Here is a 22,584-nt window from a genome sequence, read left to right as displayed (position 1 = left end):
TAAGGGGGTGGTGCACTGTACCCGAAGATACTGCCATATCGGGTCAATGCATAGGGCGACGGAAGCAAGCTTCGAAATCGGCCCCCGTTCTCAAAAATCCATTTAATATATGGTCCCCAGATAGGGGACGTATCAGATATTAAACTGATAAGAACAGATACTACACTTGATCTTAGCCAAAAGGCCGAGAAGCGATAACCGTGAAAGGGGCGGGCCCAACAAGGTCCCCTTCATGGGCACTATCACTGCTTGCTGTCAGGGAGGCTGCCAGACAATTTTCCATGCACACTCTGGGCTGGGGGGCAGTCAACCACCAGTACACACAGCAGAACCTAAACCCATACCATTATTGCTAAGCAGCAAGACAGGGGCCCATTGCACTCCCACGGGGCCTTTTTAAATGCAATCCATAACCCGGATTTGCCAGGAACCCTTCTTACTCCTCCTACTTGCATGTGACACTGGGCTTAGGATCTGCATAGGAAACACACACACAAGCACACACCTACCTTTGTTGCCTGCAGATGCCTCCTTGGCTGTCCCCAAACGGTATCAAACCAACACCCACGGGAAGCTGTAAGCATAGAGGACATGCCTGCACCCCATTGGACTTACCTGTGTGGGTTAAATCCGGGTTATTTGACAACCTATGGCGGTGATGGTTCTGCTCAGGCAGAGCAGTGCTGATGCTCCTCATAAAGCTGTCGCTGCTGTGAAGGTTCTAGGTGACATCACAAATCCCTTTGGTTACATACACAACAAAGCTGGGTTGTTGTTGTTTACACTCTGCAAGGCCTGTGGAAGTGAGTGACATCATAGCACTGTAGTTCTGAGGGTTCAAGATGGATGCAACAATCTCCTGTTGCTTCTATGAAGGCCGTAATAGACGACATCACCAAACAGCTCCATAGTCACATACACAGCAAAGGAGAGATGTTGTTTACACCTAGTGATGTCAGTGGTATTGAGTGACATCACAGCACAGTGCTAAGGCTCCTGGGCCTGGACACAGCAGCGGCTGCAATATCTCAACGGAGAATACGTTTATATCTATGTGTGTGTGTGCGCATATATATATATATATATATATATATATATATATATATATATATATTTCTCCGCCGAAATCACTTTTAAACCCATTTCCACCTTTTTTTCCCTTCTCTTCCTCTTACTTTTTTTTCACGTTTTTTTACGTTTTTCTCCTTTTCGCCTCTTTTCTGGGCGTATTATTCTTCTTTTTCTTCTTTTTTTTCGTCTAATGCATACCCCATCAGTGCAGCAATGCTTATTCAATACCGCCAGCAGATGGAGACACTGGGGGATAATTTTCTAAGGATTTATACTGATTTTTCCTGTCTGAATTTGTCGCACAGAAAGTTGCAGGCCAAATATGTGTGACATTTCTGCGACTTTAGCTTCTAGAGCATTTTTACAACATTATACATAGGTGCTGAATACATAAAAAGCGACTGTTCAGCGACAGACAAGTCGCATCGGCTGAAAGTAGGCCAGAATGTCAGTCCATGTTGGAGCAGGTTTAGATACAGTCTAAAGCATAGATCTCAAAGTCTGTGCACAGAATTTAGCAAGGGCCTCGCACCTTCTGATGCATCAGGTAGGTGCACAATAGCATAGCCTAACCCTCTGTACTTTGGTCTATATTGATGCGGGACATAGACAGCCAGCTGATGACCAATCCATTAGTGCAATGGATGGCTGGAAGCATTTGTCTTTGCCTTTGCAATACCACAGAAGCAATGCATGGTCAATGTACAGCAATGACACACCTGTGTGAACAGCCAGGAGACCCCCCCCCCCCCATGTTATGTTACATAGTTACATAGTTAGTACGGTCGAAAAAAGACATATGTCCATCACGTTCAACCAGGGAATTAAGGGGTAGGGGTGTGGCGCGATATTGGGGAAGGGATGAGATTTTATATTTCTTCATAAGCATTAATCTTATTTTGTCAATTAGGAACATTCAGCACCCACCCGCTATCAAGGCAGCTGCCTATCATGTCATGCCCTACCTGCACAGGTGTGCTGGCTACTCAAATGATCCAATTAAGGAGGCCATTTAGTCAGCAGCAGCAGAAGTCCTGTGCCTGGACGCTCCAACAGGGGCCAGACACAAGCAGAAGCAGAAGCAGCAGAAGCAGCAGCAGCACCACCTTTTGTTTATTGGCTGCAGCAGCAGCAAGGCCCACAGGGCTGGCTAGCTGGCTAGCCAGCAAGCAGGTAGCAATGAAAGTAGGAATCTTTCTTTTTAACCCTGTAAGGGGGTGGTGCACTGTACCCGAAGATACTGCCATATCGGGTCAATGCATAGGGCGACGGAAGCAAGCTTCGAAATCGGCCCCCGTTCTCAAAAATCCATTTAATATATGGTCCCCAGATAGGGGACGTATCAGATATTAAACTGATAAGAACAGATACTACACTTGATCTTAGCCAAAAGGCCGAGAAGCGATAACCGTGAAAGGGGCGGGCCCAACAAGGTCCCCTTCATGGGCACTATCACTGCTTGCTGTCAGGGAGGCTGCCAGACAATTTTCCATGCACACTCTGGGCTGGGGGGCAGTCAACCACCAGTACACACAGCAGAACCTAAACCCATACCATTATTGCTAAGCAGCAAGACAGGGGCCCATTGCACTCCCACGGGGCCTTTTTAAATGCAATCCATAACCCGGATTTGCCAGGAACCCTTCTTACTCCTCCTACTTGCATGTGACACTGGGCTTAGGATCTGCATAGGAAACACACACACAAGCACACACCTACCTTTGTTGCCTGCAGATGCCTCCTTGGCTGTCCCCAAACGGTATCAAACCAACACCCACGGGAAGCTGTAAGCATAGAGGACATGCCTGCACCCCATTGGACTTACCTGTGTGGGTTAAATCCGGGTTATTTGACAACCTATGGCGGTGATGGTTCTGCTCAGGCAGAGCAGTGCTGATGCTCCTCATAAAGCTGTCGCTGCTGTGAAGGTTCTAGGTGACATCACAAATCCCTTTGGTTACATACACAACAAAGCTGGGTTGTTGTTGTTTACACTCTGCAAGGCCTGTGGAAGTGAGTGACATCATAGCACTGTAGTTCTGAGGGTTCAAGATGGATGCAACAATCTCCTGTTGCTTCTATGAAGGCCGTAATAGACGACATCACCAAACAGCTCCATAGTCACATACACAGCAAAGGAGAGATGTTGTTTACACCTAGTGATGTCAGTGGTATTGAGTGACATCACAGCACAGTGCTAAGGCTCCTGGGCCTGGACACAGCAGCGGCTGCAATATCTCAACGGAGAATACGTTTATATCTATGTGTGTGTGTGCGCATATATATATATATATATATATATATATATATATATATATATATATATATATTTCTCCGCCGAAATCACTTTTAAACCCATTTCCACCTTTTTTTCCCTTCTCTTCCTCTTACTTTTTTTTCACGTTTTTTTACGTTTTTCTCCTTTTCGCCTCTTTTCTGGGCGTATTATTCTTCTTTTTCTTCTTTTTTTTCGTCTAATGCATACCCCATCAGTGCAGCAATGCTTATTCAATACCGCCAGCAGATGGAGACACTGGGGGATAATTTTCTAAGGATTTATACTGATTTTTCCTGTCTGAATTTGTCGCACAGAAAGTTGCAGGCCAAATATGTGTGACATTTCTGCGACTTTAGCTTCTAGAGCATTTTTACAACATTATACATAGGTGCTGAATACATAAAAAGCGACTGTTCAGCGACAGACAAGTCGCATCGGCTGAAAGTAGGCCAGAATGTCAGTCCATGTTGGAGCAGGTTTAGATACAGTCTAAAGCATAGATCTCAAAGTCTGTGCACAGAATTTAGCAAGGGCCTCGCACCTTCTGATGCATCAGGTAGGTGCACAATAGCATAGCCTAACCCTCTGTACTTTGGTCTATATTGATGCGGGACATAGACAGCCAGCTGATGACCAATCCATTAGTGCAATGGATGGCTGGAAGCATTTGTCTTTGCCTTTGCAATACCACAGAAGCAATGCATGGTCAATGTACAGCAATGACACACCTGTGTGAACAGCCAGGAGACCCCCCCCCCCCCCATGTTATGTTACATAGTTACATAGTTAGTACGGTCGAAAAAAGACATATGTCCATCACGTTCAACCAGGGAATTAAGGGGTAGGGGTGTGGCGCGATATTGGGGAAGGGATGAGATTTTATATTTCTTCATAAGCATTAATCTTATTTTGTCAATTAGGAACATTCAGCACCCAGCAGCAGAAGTCCTGTGCCTGGACGCTCCAACAGGGGCCAGACACAAGCAGAAGCAGAAGCAGCAGAAGCAGCAGCAGCACCACCTTTTGTTTATTGGCTGCAGCAGCAGCAAGGCCCACAGGGCTGGCTAGCTGGCTAGCCAGCAAGCAGGTAGCAATGAAAGTAGGAATCTTTCTTTTTAACCCTGTAAGGGGGTGGTGCACTGTACCCGAAGATACTGCCATATCGGGTCAATGCATAGGGCGACGGAAGCAAGCTTCGAAATCGGCCCCCGTTCTCAAAAATCCATTTAATATATGGTCCCCAGATAGACGTATCAGATATTAAACTGATAAGAACAGATTTTTTTTTTTTTTTTTTTTTTATTGAAAAGGAAATATACAATACATAACCAAGTAAATCATTCAAAAAATTACATATTCATCTGAAAACACATGAATAACACATATTTGACATATACAATATATACAGGAAGCATGTCTTTACATGTACATATAACAAAAAGCTTTCCCTTCATGACTTTCCCTCAGAAAAAATAAATTGCAGCGGATTCTGTCCCTCCAACTGTCCCTTCATATCAGGATATAATCTGTAAGAAAAGAAAAAGAAAGACAAATAAGAATACACTCATAACCAGTGCTTCCATTTTTTGTGTTTCCAGATCCCCTCTGCATCATCAGAACCATAGTTTTTCCTATCACATAATACGTAAAGGTAAATTTTACCACGGATCATGCCCAGACACTCCTTCACACTTACTTCAGTTTGATTGAAAATCCTAATATTCCTTACATCCCACAGAACCTCTTTTACACAATTTACTATGAACCATAACACTCTTGCCTTCTCTCTCTCCACTGCACACAAACCAAACATCATCATATTAAAGGATAAGATTTCAATTCCAGTAACATTTTTAATTAGACCAGACATTCTTCTCCACACAGACTTCGCATAACCACACTCCCAAAACACATGTACATAATTCTCACATCCACCGCAACCATCCCTGGGACACACTTCACTGTCTACCAATCTCCTTCTCCTCTGAAATTCCCTTGTTGGCAGACACCCATGAGCTAACATCCAAGACAAGTCCTTTTGTTTATTTGTCAGTTCCTTGTGACTGACATTTTTCCACACTACCTTACAATCCTTCTCAGACAGACCTCCCACACATTCCACTGTTTCTCTCTGCTCCAACACTTTCATCACCTTCTTACTATCATTCCATTCAGTCACACATTCCAGATTATTTTTCCTGACACACCGCCCTATTCTCTGATAGAACCAAGGAACCTCAAAACTTACAGGTACCCTTAAGTCCCTTTCCATTAGCTTATATTTCAACAACACATTACCAGCCAAATACCTTACCATGCACCCAAACACACATTCCTTCTTACTTACAGCGAGACAAAAACTGACATACTTCACAGCCAGGAACACTTCCACATTCATCATTCCTTTCCCACCATGCATTCTGCTTTTCACCACCTTCCCACGACTCAATTTCTCCATCCTTGAATTCCATAAGAAAACAAAGATCTGCCTGATAATTCTTGCCAGACACCTATCCGGTGGAGGAAACACATAATTAACATAAAGCAAAATAGGAATTATAACAGCTTTAATAACCAGAATCCTTCCCTCAATCGATAAAGTCCTTAAAGACCAGAAGTTTATTTTATTCCCCACCCTCCCCAAAACCCTCTCCCAACTTTCTTTCCCATACAAATCATTATCAAACACCACCCCAAGCACTTCCACACCACCCTCTCTCACAGGCCACTCGCACAACCCACTCTCTCCCCACCCCTCAAAAAATTTACAACCACTCTTCCCAACATTAAGCTTAAACCCACTCATTAAACAGAAACACTCAATCAATAACTTAGCACGCCTTACCCCTGCCATTGACTTACATACAACAGTAACATCATCCATGTAACCAATCACTCGCATATCCTTCCCATGACTACCAGGTATTTCTATACCCCGCATCACCTTATCTCTCCTAATCATCCCCAACAAAGGCTCAATCATACAAATAAAAAGAATTGGCGACAGGGGACACCCCTGCCGCACTCCAGATTTTATACTCACCTCCCTACTCAGAAAACCATTGACCTGAATCTTACTATAAATGTCCCTATACAAACATTCAATCCACTTCACCATTCTGTCCGGCACATTCATCCTCCTCAAAACCCTAAACAATAAATCATGCACCACCCTATCATACGCTTTTTCAAAATCCACCGTAACAACAGCCACACCTTGCTTCCTAGTTTTACAGTCCCACAATACATCCCTCAGACCTAACAGACATTCAGAAATCCTACGGTCAGGCACTGCACACATTTGCTCCTCACCTACCATACAATCAATCACATCCTTTAACCTATTCGCAATAACTTTAGCAATAATTTTGTAATCACAATTCAAGAGCGCTATAGGCCTCCAATTTTTAAGATCCCTCTTATCCCCTTTTTTAAACAATAACACAGTCACACTCTCACTCATACTTTTAGATAACTTCCCTCTCCTAAGTACTTCCTTACACACCTCCCATACATAATCCCCTAACATATCCCAAAACACAAGATAAAATTCCACAGGCAATCCATCACTCCCTGCCACCTTTCCTTTCTTCATCCCATTCACAGCATCCTCCACCTCACTCTTCCTCACATCCTCTTCCATAAAGAACCCATCAATTTCATCCAAACGCTTATCCACATATCCCAAACATTCCTCCTCTAGAGTCACGTCCCGCTCCTTCTCCGTGAATAAATCAGAATAAAACTTCCACACTTCCTCTAACACCTCATCCTTACCAAAGACCTCTACCCCATCATTCGTAAAAACACTCATCATCTCAGTTTTTTTACTGAATGCCTTTTTAAAGAAAAATTTGCTACATTTCTCATCCTTCTCTTTCACTTCAACCCTAGCCTGTGCAATAATCTTCCTTCCATTCCTCTCCAGACACTCATTCACACTTCCACGAGCTTCCTCAATCTCCTTCTCAACACTCATCCCCAAACGCCTCAATTCATACAAATACTCTAACCTTCTTTGCCATCTCTCATACTCTTCTCTATCTTTCCTCCCTTTCTCACACCCTTTTTTAATAAAAAACCTTTTAGTCTCTAACTTCACCCACTCCCACCACTCAACCACACTATAAAATGCATCCTTCCTCAACACCCATCCATCAAAACGCTCCCTATATTCTTGTAATACACATTCATTATCCAATAAAGACACATTCAACTTCCAAACACCCTTTCCATACTCACTTAGACCACCACCTTTTACCACACACTCAATCCAGGCATGATCCGTGAACGGTAACCTCCTCCGTCTGAAATTAGAAACAGACATTAGTTTTGAGACAAAAATGAAATCAATACGCGAACTTGTATTGTTAGAAAAATATGTATAACCGATAGTACCATCATTATGGGCAACAAAGGAATCCTTTAACCCAAATAAATTTACAATCTCTTTAAGCTGCTTACTAGTACTGTCTAAACCAGACCCACCACCCACCGTAGTACTACTCCTATCCCCCTCTGTTATTATACAATTGAAATCCCCTATAAGGAACACATCATCCCTCCCACTCAAAAAGAAATATAATTTCTCAAACACCTCCCCTCTTTCCTTCCTCCCAGTTGGAGCATAAACATTAATTACTTTATATGTGAAACCCCTGAAAATAAAATGCACTAATAATACCCTACCCGGAACAATATGGACAACTTTTTTAACAACAAACTCATTACTTTTGAACAAAATCCCCACCCCCGAATTACGTTCCATTGAACCAGACCATACCGATTGCCCATAAGGCCAGGAGATATTTGGCTCCCCATCCAAGCAGCACTCCTGGAGACCTAAAACATCAAAAGAATATCCAGAAAGTAAATCAAAAATGGCGGATCTCCTTTCTAAAGATCTAATACTGCGGACATTTAGAGAACCAATTGTTAAACTCATTCAAACATTTGAAGGAAAAAAAGGAAATACAAAATCAAGCATTATCAAAAGGAGGCCTAGCCTTTCCCCGACCTCTACCCTTATTTTTTGCCTCCCCTTCCTTAAACTTAAGAGTCTTTGTCAATTTTTTGACCTGACATTCCTCCAAATAACCTGTGCCCAGGGAGGATAAAGAGGAGTCAGAATCAATCTGACATGACGACCCTCCACCTGCCTCCTCCCTTCCCGGGCTAGGAAAGTCCTCAATCCTTTGACTCTGAGGAGTCGGACAGTCATCCTCCGATTCTTCCACCGGCATCTTTCTCTTCAAGGATTCTTTGTCCACAGTCATCTCCTCTGGGGGATCAGAGGCCTCCGAAACAGATGCCTCCGAAACAGACTCCGCCTTCTCCCCCTCTGCCACCAAAGCATCCGGAACAGACCTAGAAATGGAAGGAAAAACAGGGGCAGACTCTGCTTCACTGGTCAGCACGCTAACCTCTGCATCGCCTGCCCTGGCAGCATTGGAGTCCTCAGGAACTGTCCCACCTCGAAGAGCCATTGCATATGATCGGGGTGCCCCGGACTGGTAAGTGGGGCAACTCCTAGCCAGGTGATCCGAAGAACCACAGAAATGACACTTGCGTTTCTCGGGACAGTCTGCAGTGCGGTGATCAGGCTTGTGGCAGTTCCTGCAAACTTGCCCGGTTGTACAGTTCTCTCTGGTATGACCAAAGCAAAAACAGTCCCGGCAAAAACTTGGCATCCCCGGGTAGTGCAGAAACCCCCTGTTGTTCCCTATCGCAAAGTTCTGCGGGGGGTGACAAAAACCTTCAGCACCACCCTCGGGGGCAGGCCTAAACTCCACCCAAAAACGTCTCATGCCTGTGAAAGTCCCCAGGATGTTATTTTTCCTCTCCGCACCAGAAACAGACACACAATACCTTCTTAGAAAGGTCTGGATCTCCTCATCCCGCACAAAAGGGTTGTACATATGCACTACCACTGGAATTTTCTTAGGCCGAGCCTCGCAGGAAATGAATCGGATCCCTTGTAGGTCAGGGTGAGAAGCATTCTCCTTACTCCGGTAGAGACAGGTACGGAGATCATCCAGGTTGTAGAAGGTCACGTCAAAGAATCCTTGGCTGGGAAAGACCTGGACACAGAAGATGGAAGCATGCGGCATCCTCAGCACTCCCTCCACGACCTTCTGCTGGACATGCAAAATCCCGTAGGCACTCCTCTTTTCCTCCTCGATAAACAGCCGTACTGTATTAGGAGCGTTCGGCGCATTAGCCATCCTCTCCGGCAGACCCGTCCTCCGATGATCACCTTCCCGTTATCCTGGGACTAAGCCCTCTCCCCAATAGCAGCAGGTGGGTGAAGCCCAGGCAATAAACCTGGGCGATCCCACAAGGCCGAGGAGAGGGGTACCCGAATACCTTAGGGCAAGACACTTGATCTTAGCCAAAAGGCCGAGAAGCGATAACCGTGAAAGGGGCGGGCCCAACAAGGTCCCCTTCATGGGCACTATCACTGCTTGCTGTCAGGGAGGCTGCCAGACAATTTTCCATGCACACTCTGGGCTGGGGGGCAGTCAACCACCAGTACACACAGCAGAACCTAAACCCATACCATTATTGCTAAGCAGCAAGACAGGGGCCCATTGCACTCCCACGGGGCCTTTTTAAATGCAATCCATAACCCGGATTTGCCAGGAACCCTTCTTACTCCTCCTACTTGCATGTGACACTGGGCTTAGGATCTGCATAGGAAACACACACACAAGCACACACCTACCTTTGTTGCCTGCAGATGCCTCCTTGGCTGTCCCCAAACGGTATCAAACCAACACCCACGGGAAGCTGTAAGCATAGAGGACATGCCTGCACCCCATTGGACTTACCTGTGTGGGTTAAATCCGGGTTATTTGACAACCTATGGCGGTGATGGTTCTGCTCAGGCAGAGCAGTGCTGATGCTCCTCATAAAGCTGTCGCTGCTGTGAAGGTTCTAGGTGACATCACAAATCCCTTTGGTTACATACACAACAAAGCTGGGTTGTTGTTGTTTACACTCTGCAAGGCCTGTGGAAGTGAGTGACATCATAGCACTGTAGTTCTGAGGGTTCAAGATGGATGCAACAATCTCCTGTTGCTTCTATGAAGGCCGTAATAGACGACATCACCAAACAGCTCCATAGTCACATACACAGCAAAGGAGAGATGTTGTTTACACCTAGTGATGTCAGTGGTATTGAGTGACATCACAGCACAGTGCTAAGGCTCCTGGGCCTGGACACAGCAGCGGCTGCAATATCTCAACGGAGAATACGTTTATATCTATGTGTGTGTGTGCGCATATATATATATATATATATATATATATATATATATATATATATATATTTCTCCGCCGAAATCACTTTTAAACCCATTTCCACCTTTTTTTCCCTTCTCTTCCTCTTACTTTTTTTTCACGTTTTTTTACGTTTTTCTCCTTTTCGCCTCTTTTCTGGGCGTATTATTCTTCTTTTTCTTCTTTTTTTTCGTCTAATGCATACCCCATCAGTGCAGCAATGCTTATTCAATACCGCCAGCAGATGGAGACACTGGGGGATAATTTTCTAAGGATTTATACTGATTTTTCCTGTCTGAATTTGTCGCACAGAAAGTTGCAGGCCAAATATGTGTGACATTTCTGCGACTTTAGCTTCTAGAGCATTTTTACAACATTATACATAGGTGCTGAATACATAAAAAGCGACTGTTCAGCGACAGACAAGTCGCATCGGCTGAAAGTAGGCCAGAATGTCAGTCCATGTTGGAGCAGGTTTAGATACAGTCTAAAGCATAGATCTCAAAGTCTGTGCACAGAATTTAGCAAGGGCCTCGCACCTTCTGATGCATCAGGTAGGTGCACAATAGCATAGCCTAACCCTCTGTACTTTGGTCTATATTGATGCGGGACATAGACAGCCAGCTGATGACCAATCCATTAGTGCAATGGATGGCTGGAAGCATTTGTCTTTGCCTTTGCAATACCACAGAAGCAATGCATGGTCAATGTACAGCAATGACACACCTGTGTGAACAGCCAGGAGACCCCCCCCCCCCCATGTTATGTTACATAGTTACATAGTTAGTACGGTCGAAAAAAGACATATGTCCATCACGTTCAACCAGGGAATTAAGGGGTAGGGGTGTGGCGCGATATTGGGGAAGGGATGAGATTTTATATTTCTTCATAAGCATTAATCTTATTTTGTCAATTAGGAACATTCAGCACCCACCCGCTATCAAGGCAGCTGCCTATCATGTCATGCCCTACCTGCACAGGTGTGCTGGCTACTCAAATGATCCAATTAAGGAGGCCATTTAGTCAGCAGCAGCAGAAGTCCTGTGCCTGGACGCTCCAACAGGGGCCAGACACAAGCAGAAGCAGAAGCAGCAGAAGCAGCAGCAGCACCACCTTTTGTTTATTGGCTGCAGCAGCAGCAAGGCCCACAGGGCTGGCTAGCTGGCTAGCCAGCAAGCAGGTAGCAATGAAAGTAGGAATCTTTCTTTTTAACCCTGTAAGGGGGTGGTGCACTGTACCCGAAGATACTGCCATATCGGGTCAATGCATAGGGCGACGGAAGCAAGCTTCGAAATCGGCCCCCGTTCTCAAAAATCCATTTAATATATGGTCCCCAGATAGGGGACGTATCAGATATTAAACTGATAAGAACAGATACTACACTTGATCTTAGCCAAAAGGCCGAGAAGCGATAACCGTGAAAGGGGCGGGCCCAACAAGGTCCCCTTCATGGGCACTATCACTGCTTGCTGTCAGGGAGGCTGCCAGACAATTTTCCATGCACACTCTGGGCTGGGGGGCAGTCAACCACCAGTACACACAGCAGAACCTAAACCCATACCATTATTGCTAAGCAGCAAGACAGGGGCCCATTGCACTCCCACGGGGCCTTTTTAAATGCAATCCATAACCCGGATTTGCCAGGAACCCTTCTTACTCCTCCTACTTGCATGTGACACTGGGCTTAGGATCTGCATAGGAAACACACACACAAGCACACACCTACCTTTGTTGCCTGCAGATGCCTCCTTGGCTGTCCCCAAACGGTATCAAACCAACACCCACGGGAAGCTGTAAGCATAGAGGACATGCCTGCACCCCATTGGACTTACCTGTGTGGGTTAAATCCGGGTTATTTGACAACCTATGGCGGTGATGGTTCTGCTCAGGCAGAGCAGTGCTGATGCTCCTCATAAAGCTGTCGCTGCTGTGAAGGTTCTAGGTGACATCACAAATCCCTTTGGTTACATACACAACAAAGCTGGGTTGTTGTTGTTTACACTCTGCAAGGCCTGTGGAAGTGAGTGACATCATAGCACTGTAGTTCTGAGGGTTCAAGATGGATGCAACAATCTCCTGTTGCTTCTATGAAGGCCGTAATAGACGACATCACCAAACAGCTCCATAGTCACATACACAGCAAAGGAGAGATGTTGTTTACACCTAGTGATGTCAGTGGTATTGAGTGACATCACAGCACAGTGCTAAGGCTCCTGGGCCTGGACACAGCAGCGGCTGCAATATCTCAACGGAGAATACGTTTATATCTATGTGTGTGTGTGCGCATATATATATATATATATATATATATATATATATATATATATATATTTCTCCGCCGAAATCACTTTTAAACCCATTTCCACCTTTTTTTCCCTTCTCTTCCTCTTACTTTTTTTTCACGTTTTTTTACGTTTTTCTCCTTTTCGCCTCTTTTCTGGGTGTATTATTCTTCTTTTTCTTCTTTTTTTTCGTCTAATGCATACCCCATCAGTGCAGCAATGCTTATTCAATACCGCCAGCAGATGGAGACACTGGGGGATAATTTTCTAAGGATTTATACTGATTTTTCCTGTCTGAATTTGTCGCACAGAAAGTTGCAGGCCAAATATGTGTGACATTTCTGCGACTTTAGCTTCTAGAGCATTTTTACAACATTATACATAGGTGCTGAATACATAAAAAGCGACTGTTCAGCGACAGACAAGTCGCATCGGCTGAAAGTAGGCCAGAATGTCAGTCCATGTTGGAGCAGGTTTAGATACAGTCTAAAGCATAGATCTCAAAGTCTGTGCACAGAATTTAGCAAGGGCCTCGCACCTTCTGATGCATCAGGTAGGTGCACAATAGCATAGCCTAACCCTCTGTACTTTGGTCTATATTGATGCGGGACATAGACAGCCAGCTGATGACCAATCCATTAGTGCAATGGATGGCTGGAAGCATTTGTCTTTGCCTTTGCAATACCACAGAAGCAATGCATGGTCAATGTACAGCAATGACACACCTGTGTGAACAGCCAGGAGACCCCCCCCCCCCATGTTATGTTACATAGTTACATAGTTAGTACGGTCGAAAAAAGACATATGTCCATCACGTTCAACCAGGGAATTAAGGGGTAGGGGTGTGGCGCGATATTGGGGAAGGGATGAGATTTTATATTTCTTCATAAGCATTAATCTTATTTTGTCAATTAGGAACATTCAGCACCCACCCGCTATCAAGGCAGCTGCCTATCATGTCATGCCCTACCTGCACAGGTGTGCTGGCTACTCAAATGATCCAATTAAGGAGGCCATTTAGTCAGCAGCAGCAGAAGTCCTGTGCCTGGACGCTCCAACAGGGGCCAGACACAAGCAGAAGCAGAAGCAGCAGAAGCAGCAGCAGCACCACCTTTTGTTTATTGGCTGCAGCAGCAGCAAGGCCCACAGGGCTGGCTAGCTGGCTAGCCAGCAAGCAGGTAGCAATGAAAGTAGGAATCTTTCTTTTTAACCCTGTAAGGGGGTGGTGCACTGTACCCGAAGATACTGCCATATCGGGTCAATGCATAGGGCGACGGAAGCAAGCTTCGAAATCGGCCCCCGTTCTCAAAAATCCATTTAATATATGGTCCCCAGATAGGGGACGTATCAGATATTAAACTGATAAGAACAGATTTTTGATTGAAAGAGCTTTATTTTCCGTTCAGTCATTACAAGTCGTACAATAAATTACAGTCACACAAAGCATGATAGTACAATACACAGCAAAGGTTCCCTAAGCTATACATCGCACACCATGCTACTCTAACATTCAGCTCAATCCTGCAATATAAAGGCACAAGAGATCAAACAAAAACCAAATAATACAATCTGTGATCGGGGTAGGGGTGTGGGCGACTATGTGGGGGTAGGGAGGGGGCGGATCACAGGGCCAAACTGTTGGGCTGTATCTTCAGGGAGACATGGGAGAAGGAGAGGGGTCTTCACTCCTCTTCTTCCTCATCAACGGCCGAGCTGTCCAAGATGGAATAGTCTCTAAGCAGGTTCTTGATGAACCTGCGGCAGTCCCGGACGGACATGTTTTCCCTGTTGATCACGAGGCGGTTCCTGGCAAGCCACACTGCGTCCTTAAAACAGTTCATAAGGCGCCAGGCCTCCTGGATGGCCTCCACGTCGTGGGTCCCAGGGAACAGGCCGTAAAGCACCGAATGGTACGATAGGCAGCTCCTGGGCACTGAGTCTCTGAGTTCCTGTTCTAGGGCGTCCAACAGACCCTGTGCAAAGGGGCACTGCCAAAACACGTGGAAAGATGTTTCCTCCACGTAGGGGCAACGGGGGCAGTACCGGGTCTTGCACAGGTTGCGGGCATGCATGAATGACCTGAGAGAGAGACCTCCCATGACGGCCATCCACGACAAGTCCTTGTGTCCATTGGTAAGCCGCTTTGAGGCCACATTGTTCCAAACTGTCTCTGCAGTGGCTGCGGGGAGTCCCGGAACCAGCTCGGTCGAGTCCTTAGCTCGGATGAGCTTGTGGATTGTCTTTGGCTTCCATAGGTCTGGTTTCAGTCCTTCCAGCTGGTGCTCCCTCACAAACCGGACAACATCCCCATAGAACCAGGGAGTGTTCCAGTTGTAAGGGATGGAGCTGTCCCACTTGTCCCAGCCCAGCTGTCTCCAGAGGGGCATGAGAAGCAAGCGAGACATGGACCTGCCCGCTGAGCCAGTCTTTTCTACAAGAGTCCGCTGCACCGTGACACATGCAAAGGAGGCCCTCAGCAGAGCGGGGATGTCGGGTATTCCCTTCCCACCCCTGCGGGGTTCCTTGTACATCACGGTCCTCTTGACTCTGTCCATTTTGCCCCAGACGAAGCCAAACACTGTCCGGGTGATGGCCTTGCAAACGGTGGTATGGGGAGGCCAGGCCTGTGCGGTATATTGGAGCACAGGCAAAACTTCACTCCGCAGGACAAGTGCCTTGCCTTCCATCGTGAGCTTTCTGGAGCTCCACAGTCCGATCTTCGAGTTTATCCTTCCTAGTCGGTCTTGCCAAGACTTAAGGGCCGCTCCTTCCTTCCCGAACCAGACTCCAAGAATTTGAATGAAGTCCGGCTTAACGGCAAAGGGGAAGGGGGCGGGAGAAGCCAGGTGCCATTCCCCGAAGAGCATGGCCTCCGACTTCCCGCAGTTGACTTTTGCCCCCGAAGCTCTGCCGAAGTCCTCGCAGGTCTGGACGAGTGCAGTCACCGAACGCTGGTCAGCGCAGAAGACGGTCACGTCGTCCATGTAGAGCGAGCACTTGACCTCGTGGCGATCTGGTCCTGGTGCGGTGATCCCTCTGATCTCTCCATTCTGCCGGATAGTCTCAGCGAAGAGCTCTATAACACAAACAAAAAGGAGAGGTGAAAGAGGGCAGCCTTGTCTAACCCCTGAAAGAATGGAAAAGGGGTCAGTCTTCCAGCCGTTCACCAACACCGTGCTGTAAATGTCAAAATACATAACGTTAACAAAAGAGCAAAACATCTTCCCCAGACCCAGCCTGCGCAAAACCCTGTCCATGAATGCGTGGGAGACACGGTCGAACGCCTTCTCCTGATCTAAGCTGACCAGGGCGGCGCGGCCCCCGCGGTCCTGGATGTAATGGACCGTGTCTCTCACAAGGGCAAGGCTGTCGGCAATCCTGCGGCCAGGAATGCTGCAGGTCTGGTCCGGATGGACGATCTGCCCCATGACAGGTTTCAGCCTGTTGGCCAGCACCTTGGCGAGGATCTTGTAGTCCACGTTCAGGAGAGAGATGGGACGCCAGTTTTTCAGGTCACATCTCTCCCCCTTCCGCTTATACAAGATCGTGATCATCCCTTCCCTCAACGACGGAGGCATTCTGCCCCCCACCACCATCTCCTCGTACACCTCCAACAGGTCCGGACAGATCAGGTCACCCAGCGCTACGTAGAGCTCGGCCGGGAGACCGTCACTGCCCGGGGTCCTGCCGGGCTTAAAGGATTTAGCGGCAGAGAGCAGCTCCCCCACCGTCAAGGGATCGTCCATTGCCGCCGCACCTGCGGGATCAACAACGTTAGTGACACCTGACAGGAACCTCTCGGCGGCTTCGGGGTCGGATGACTTGGGGGCGTAGAGGTTGCTGTAGAAGTCGTGGACGACCCCCATCACTTCCTCCTTGCCGCTCCTCATGTGTCCGGTCTCATCTCGTAGCTCAGTCAGGGGCGTGTGGCCGGCATGGAGCTTCCTGAAAAAGAAAGAGTTACATTTCTCACCCTTCTCCAGGTTCTCCACCTTGGAACGAAAGACGATTCGCTTGGATTCCTCCTCAAAGTGCCTTTTCAAGCTCTTTTTGGTCTCCTCCAGCTCCTCCCTGACGTCCCAGCCACACTGGAGCAGGTCCTGCAGGGACCGCAGCTCGCGCTGCAGTTTCCTCAAGTCCCACTTCTTCGCACACGCCTGTTGTCTGCCTTTTGCCTGAAAGAAACAACGGAATTCGACTTTAACATATTCCCACCAATCGCTGATGCACTTGAACAGGCATTTGTCATTTCGCCATACAAGGTAAGCATCCCTAAGTTCCTCCATGACCTCCCTCTGCTCCAACAGGGCACAATTCAACTTCCAGGAGCCCGGGCCAGGTGGGAATCCATGGCCCAGAGTCCCCCGGAATCGAATGGCCCTGTGGTCAGAGAAGAAGCAGGGGACCATAGAGTACGACACCTTTCTGACTGCTCTCGAAGTGAAGATGAAGTCTATCCGAGAACGGAGCGAGCCATCGGGACGGCTCCACGTATAGTTTACGGAGCCGTTCCCGATGGACCCGACAACGTCCTGCAAGGATGCCTCCGTCACCATCTCAATCAGCAGTTTAGACGTCACGTCCAGGTTGGCGGATGTGCCAGAACTGCGCCCTTCCACCTCAATGGGGCAGTTGAAGTCACCACCCAACACTACTGCCCTAGTGGTGGCGAGTTCAGCCCGCAGGGCCTGGAGAACCTCCAGTCGGACATCCCTCTCAGGGGAGGCATACACGTTGATGAGCCGCACGGGCTCACCCGCCCAGGAACCGTCTGCGACAAGAAGTCTGCCACAGACGAGCTCCCGGACGGAATCAAGTGCAAAGTTACCTCCCCTGATCAGGATGGCCACCCCCGCAGACCTATTGTCGCCCCCACCAGACCAGTAGGAAGGGCCGTGAGGCCACTGCCTGGCCAGATGGTTGTAAGACCTAGAAGCAGACAAAGCACATTCCTGCAACATGTAAACATCACACCTCTGGGAATCTAAGAACGTAAGAACAGTCTGAAATCTGAACCAAGCTCTAATACTCCTCACATTAATGCAGAAGATGTTGAGATCAGCCATGGGAATAAAAAGAGAGGTTAGTTCTGATACTAGTTACCAGTCTGGTCGGACGGGTCCTCTTCTCTGGCGCCTGTCGGCTCCTGTGGCTTCTCGTAGCGCCCTTCCAAGAACTCGTCGTAGACCGTGTTGGACGGAGTGTCCAGGATTTTCTTAACCTCTGGGTCCTGCAGCAGCTCCTCCATAGATTGAGCTTGGACTGGCTCTGCTTGGACCTGCTCCACTTGGGCCTGCTCCATCACCTCCTCTCCTTCTGAAGCCTCAAGGCTCTCGCAGACCTGCTCCATCTCCTCCTCCTCATCTGAAGCTTGAGGGGTCTCGCAGGTCTCGATTATCTTTCTTTTGTGGGACTCTTCTGATACGTTGTCCCTTCCTTTCCTCTTCCTCTGTATGGTACCTGGGGGAGGAAGCACAGGAAAGTCCTCCGAAGGGCGGGCACCAGCAGCTGGAGGGGGGTTAGGTGCTGCTGGGCCAGGAGAGAAAGGAGGCTGGGTGGGGCGGGGGGCAGGAGAGAGTGCCCGGGCAGGGGAGGACGGGGCAGGGGTGGGCCGGGCAGGGGAGGACGGGGCAGGGGTGGGCCGGGCAGGGGAGGACGGGGCAGGGGTGGGCCGGGGTGGGGTACGGGGGGCAGGGGTGGGCCGGGGTGGGGTACGGGGGGCAGGGGTGGGGCGGGATGGGGCAGGAGGGGCGGGGGTGGGACGGGATGGGGCAGGAGGGGCAGGGGTGGGACGGGATGGGGCAGGAGGGGCAGGGGTGGGACGGGATGGGGCAGGGGTGGGACGGGATGGGGCAGGGGTGGGGCGGGATGGGGCAGGAGATGGGGCGGGAGGGGCAGGGGATGGGGCGGGAGGGGCAGGGGAGGGGCGGGACGGGGCAGGGGTGGTGGCTTTCGCCTTCTTACCCTCCTTGGTCGGCTTGGCCATCCGTGGTGTTGGCTCCGGAGCTGGGGCTGGCTTCGGTGCTCTCGCTGCCACAGATGCCCATGTTCTCTCCCTCTGGGGGCAGTCCTTGTAGCTGTGGGCTGCCAGTCCGCAGAGGTTGCAGGTCTTGCTCTTGGGGCAGTCCTTGGTCGTGTGACCTGTCACACGGCAATACCTGCAGGCATCCTCCGTACAGTCCTTGCCCTCGTGGCCCATCTTGCCACATCTCCTGCAGGTCTGCGGCATGTCCGGGTAGAAGATAAGTCCTGTGGAGTTGCCCAAGGAAAATGTCGTTGGCAGGTGCTGTAGTCCGTCTGGAGAAGCAGGGTTCTTGTTGAGTCTGACGACCACAGACCACTTGCAGGTCCAGTATCCGAGTGAGTTCAGGATGCGGGTGGGCTCCCTCACCACGGTGCAGAAGCGCTTCAGGAAGGTCGAGATGTCCGTGCCTGGGGTGTGTGGGTTCCGCATTGAGACCGTCACCCGCCTCTCCTCTCTTTGAATAAGGCAGTTGCCCACAAAGCGAGAGAAAGGGGATTCGGGACTCGCCGCTTTCACCACCTCCCAGTATCTTCTACAGGTCCCAATGGTGGCAAAGGTGATGTAGAAGATTCCCGAAAAGAAGGTTGCTATTCCCAGGGTGTCAGCCGTGGGGAAGCCTTGATCCGCCAGCATCTTCTTGCAGAACACGTCGTGGGACATGTCCGGCACCCTTCCGTCCACGGGCTTGAGCTTCAAGGCAACAGTCTGCCTCATCCAGGGCTCCAGGGTTGGAGCTTCCAGGTTAGGAATTCTGCCGCCCTTCTGCCTTGCCGTGGTGGAGGTTGAAGCTTGCTGTGGTTGGGGCTGGACCTCCAGGCCTTGCCCTGCAGCCTCCTGGGTGGACTTGCTGGTTGAGGCCATGGCTTCTTCCAGCAGGCTCTTTTCCGCTTCCTTGCTTGCTTGTGGAGAGAGGCTTCGCAAAGTCTTCTTTCCCGGGTGGGAGGAGCTATGCAGATCCGGTCCCGGTGGGAGGAGCTATGCAAATCCTTCTCCAGAGGCAGCGAGTTTCTTCGAAAAGATTCTGCGCCGCCTTCCTCTTCGCCGCTGTTCCGGAATTCACCGCCGATTCCCTTCTTCCAGGTTCTTCGTCGGCTTCTTCCGGAGCTGCAGTCTTCAAGATCTTCTCCTTCTTCAGATGTTCCGAGGCAGGCAGGAGACGATCTTCAGGTGGTATGCTCTAGAGAAATGCGGTTCTAATAAGAACGAAAAGTACTGCAATCGTACTACGCAAAATCTCTACCACAATGCTTGGAGTTCTTCAGACCGTAGCGATCATGGTATCTCCCCTGCCAGGTAAGTATCCCCTACTGATAAGAACAGATACTACACTTGATCTTAGCCAAAAGGCCGAGAAGCGATAACCGTGAAAGGGGCGGGCCCAACAAGGTCCCCTTCATGGGCACTATCACTGCTTGCTGTCAGGGAGGCTGCCAGACAATTTTCCATGCACACTCTGGGCTGGGGGGCAGTCAACCACCAGTACACACAGCAGAACCTAAACCCATACCATTATTGCTAAGCAGCAAGACAGGGGCCCATTGCACTCCCACGGGGCCTTTTTAAATGCAATCCATAACCCGGATTTGCCAGGAACCCTTCTTACTCCTCCTACTTGCATGTGACACTGGGCTTAGGATCTGCATAGGAAACACACACACAAGCACACACCTACCTTTGTTGCCTGCAGATGCCTCCTTGGCTGTCCCCAAACGGTATCAAACCAACACCCACGGGAAGCTGTAAGCATAGAGGACATGCCTGCACCCCATTGGACTTACCTGTGTGGGTTAAATCCGGGTTATTTGACAACCTATGGCGGTGATGGTTCTGCTCAGGCAGAGCAGTGCTGATGCTCCTCATAAAGCTGTCGCTGCTGTGAAGGTTCTAGGTGACATCACAAATCCCTTTGGTTACATACACAACAAAGCTGGGTTGTTGTTGTTTACACTCTGCAAGGCCTGTGGAAGTGAGTGACATCATAGCACTGTAGTTCTGAGGGTTCAAGATGGATGCAACAATCTCCTGTTGCTTCTATGAAGGCCGTAATAGACGACATCACCAAACAGCTCCATAGTCACATACACAGCAAAGGAGAGATGTTGTTTACACCTAGTGATGTCAGTGGTATTGAGTGACATCACAGCACAGTGCTAAGGCTCCTGGGCCTGGACACAGCAGCGGCTGCAATATCTCAACGGAGAATACGTTTATATCTATGTGTGTGTGTGCGCATATATATATATATATATATATATATATATATATATATATATATATTTCTCCGCCGAAATCACTTTTAAACCCATTTCCACCTTTTTTTCCCTTCTCTTCCTCTTACTTTTTTTTCACGTTTTTTTACGTTTTTCTCCTTTTCGCCTCTTTTCTGGGCGTATTATTCTTCTTTTTCTTCTTTTTTTTCGTCTAATGCATACCCCATCAGTGCAGCAATGCTTATTCAATACCGCCAGCAGATGGAGACACTGGGGGATAATTTTCTAAGGATTTATACTGATTTTTCCTGTCTGAATTTGTCGCACAGAAAGTTGCAGGCCAAATATGTGTGACATTTCTGCGACTTTAGCTTCTAGAGCATTTTTACAACATTATACATAGGTGCTGAATATATAAAAAGCGACTGTTCAGCGACAGACAAGTCGCATCGGCTGAAAGTAGGCCAGAATGTCAGTCCATGTTGGAGCAGGTTTAGATACAGTCTAAAGCATAGATCTCAAAGTCTGTGCACAGAATTTAGCAAGGGCCTCGCACCTTCTGATGCATCAGGTAGGTGCACAATAGCATAGCCTAACCCTCTGTACTTTGGTCTATATTGATGCGGGACATAGACAGCCAGCTGATGACCAATCCATTAGTGCAATGGATGGCTGGAAGCATTTGTCTTTGCCTTTGCAATACCACAGAAGCAATGCATGGTCAATGTACAGCAATGACACACCTGTGTGAACAGCCAGGAGACCCCCCCCCCCCCATGTTATGTTACATAGTTACATAGTTAGTACGGTCGAAAAAAGACATATGTCCATCACGTTCAACCAGGGAATTAAGGGGTAGGGGTGTGGCGCGATATTGGGGAAGGGATGAGATTTTATATTTCTTCATAAGCATTAATCTTATTTTGTCAATTAGGAACATTCAGCACCCACCCGCTATCAAGGCAGCTGCCTATCATGTCATGCCCTACCTGCACAGGTGTGCTGGCTACTCAAATGATCCAATTAAGGAGGCCATTTAGTCAGCAGCAGCAGAAGTCCTGTGCCTGGACGCTCCAACAGGGGCCAGACACAAGCAGAAGCAGAAGCAGCAGAAGCAGCAGCAGCACCACCTTTTGTTTATTGGCTGCAGCAGCAGCAAGGCCCACAGGGCTGGCTAGCTGGCTAGCCAGCAAGCAGGTAGCAATGAAAGTAGGAATCTTTCTTTTTAACCCTGTAAGGGGGTGGTGCACTGTACCCGAAGATACTGCCATATCGGGTCAATGCATAGGGCGACGGAAGCAAGCTTCGAAATCGGCCCCCGTTCTCAAAAATCCATTTAATATATGGTCCCCAGATAGGGGACGTATCAGATATTAAACTGATAAGAACAGATACTACACTTGATCTTAGCCAAAAGGCCGAGAAGCGATAACCGTG

At 48.4% G+C, this 22,584-nt stretch overlaps 5 non-coding genes and 2 pseudogenes across 5 annotated transcripts; all 7 read right to left on the bottom strand.

Moving 5' to 3' along the window:
* Nucleotides 1–5: 5 nt before the first annotated feature.
* Nucleotides 6–196, bottom strand: LOC130347841 (U2 spliceosomal RNA). Its single transcript, XR_008885703.1, has one exon. It is a non-coding gene; the product is annotated as a U2 spliceosomal RNA (small nuclear RNA).
* A 2,090-nt stretch (nucleotides 197–2,286) lies between these two features.
* LOC130347829 (U2 spliceosomal RNA) lies at nucleotides 2,287–2,477 on the bottom strand. The gene has a single exon (XR_008885692.1). It is a non-coding gene; the product is annotated as a U2 spliceosomal RNA (small nuclear RNA).
* A 2,001-nt stretch (nucleotides 2,478–4,478) lies between these two features.
* On the bottom strand, nucleotides 4,479–4,663 carry LOC130347803 (U2 spliceosomal RNA). Its single transcript, XR_008885671.1, has one exon. It is a non-coding gene; the product is annotated as a U2 spliceosomal RNA (small nuclear RNA).
* A 7,189-nt stretch (nucleotides 4,664–11,852) lies between these two features.
* LOC130347816 (U2 spliceosomal RNA) lies at nucleotides 11,853–12,043 on the bottom strand. Its single transcript, XR_008885681.1, has one exon. It is a non-coding gene; the product is annotated as a U2 spliceosomal RNA (small nuclear RNA).
* A 2,089-nt stretch (nucleotides 12,044–14,132) lies between these two features.
* LOC130347801 (U2 spliceosomal RNA) lies at nucleotides 14,133–14,305 on the bottom strand (annotated as a pseudogene).
* Nucleotides 14,306–20,122: 5,817 nt separating this feature from the next.
* Nucleotides 20,123–20,296, bottom strand: LOC130347804 (U2 spliceosomal RNA; annotated as a pseudogene).
* Nucleotides 20,297–22,386: 2,090 nt separating this feature from the next.
* On the bottom strand, nucleotides 22,387–22,577 carry LOC130347793 (U2 spliceosomal RNA). The gene has a single exon (XR_008885663.1). It is a non-coding gene; the product is annotated as a U2 spliceosomal RNA (small nuclear RNA).
* Between the last annotated feature and the right edge of the window lie 7 nt (nucleotides 22,578–22,584).

This window comes from Hyla sarda, unplaced genomic scaffold (assembly GCF_029499605.1).
Source record: "Hyla sarda isolate aHylSar1 unplaced genomic scaffold, aHylSar1.hap1 scaffold_851, whole genome shotgun sequence".
In the NCBI taxonomy this organism is placed as follows: domain Eukaryota; kingdom Metazoa; phylum Chordata; class Amphibia; order Anura; family Hylidae; genus Hyla; species Hyla sarda.
The sequence above is the reverse complement of the archived record's forward strand: the minus strand, read 5'-3'. Positions and strand labels throughout refer to the sequence as shown.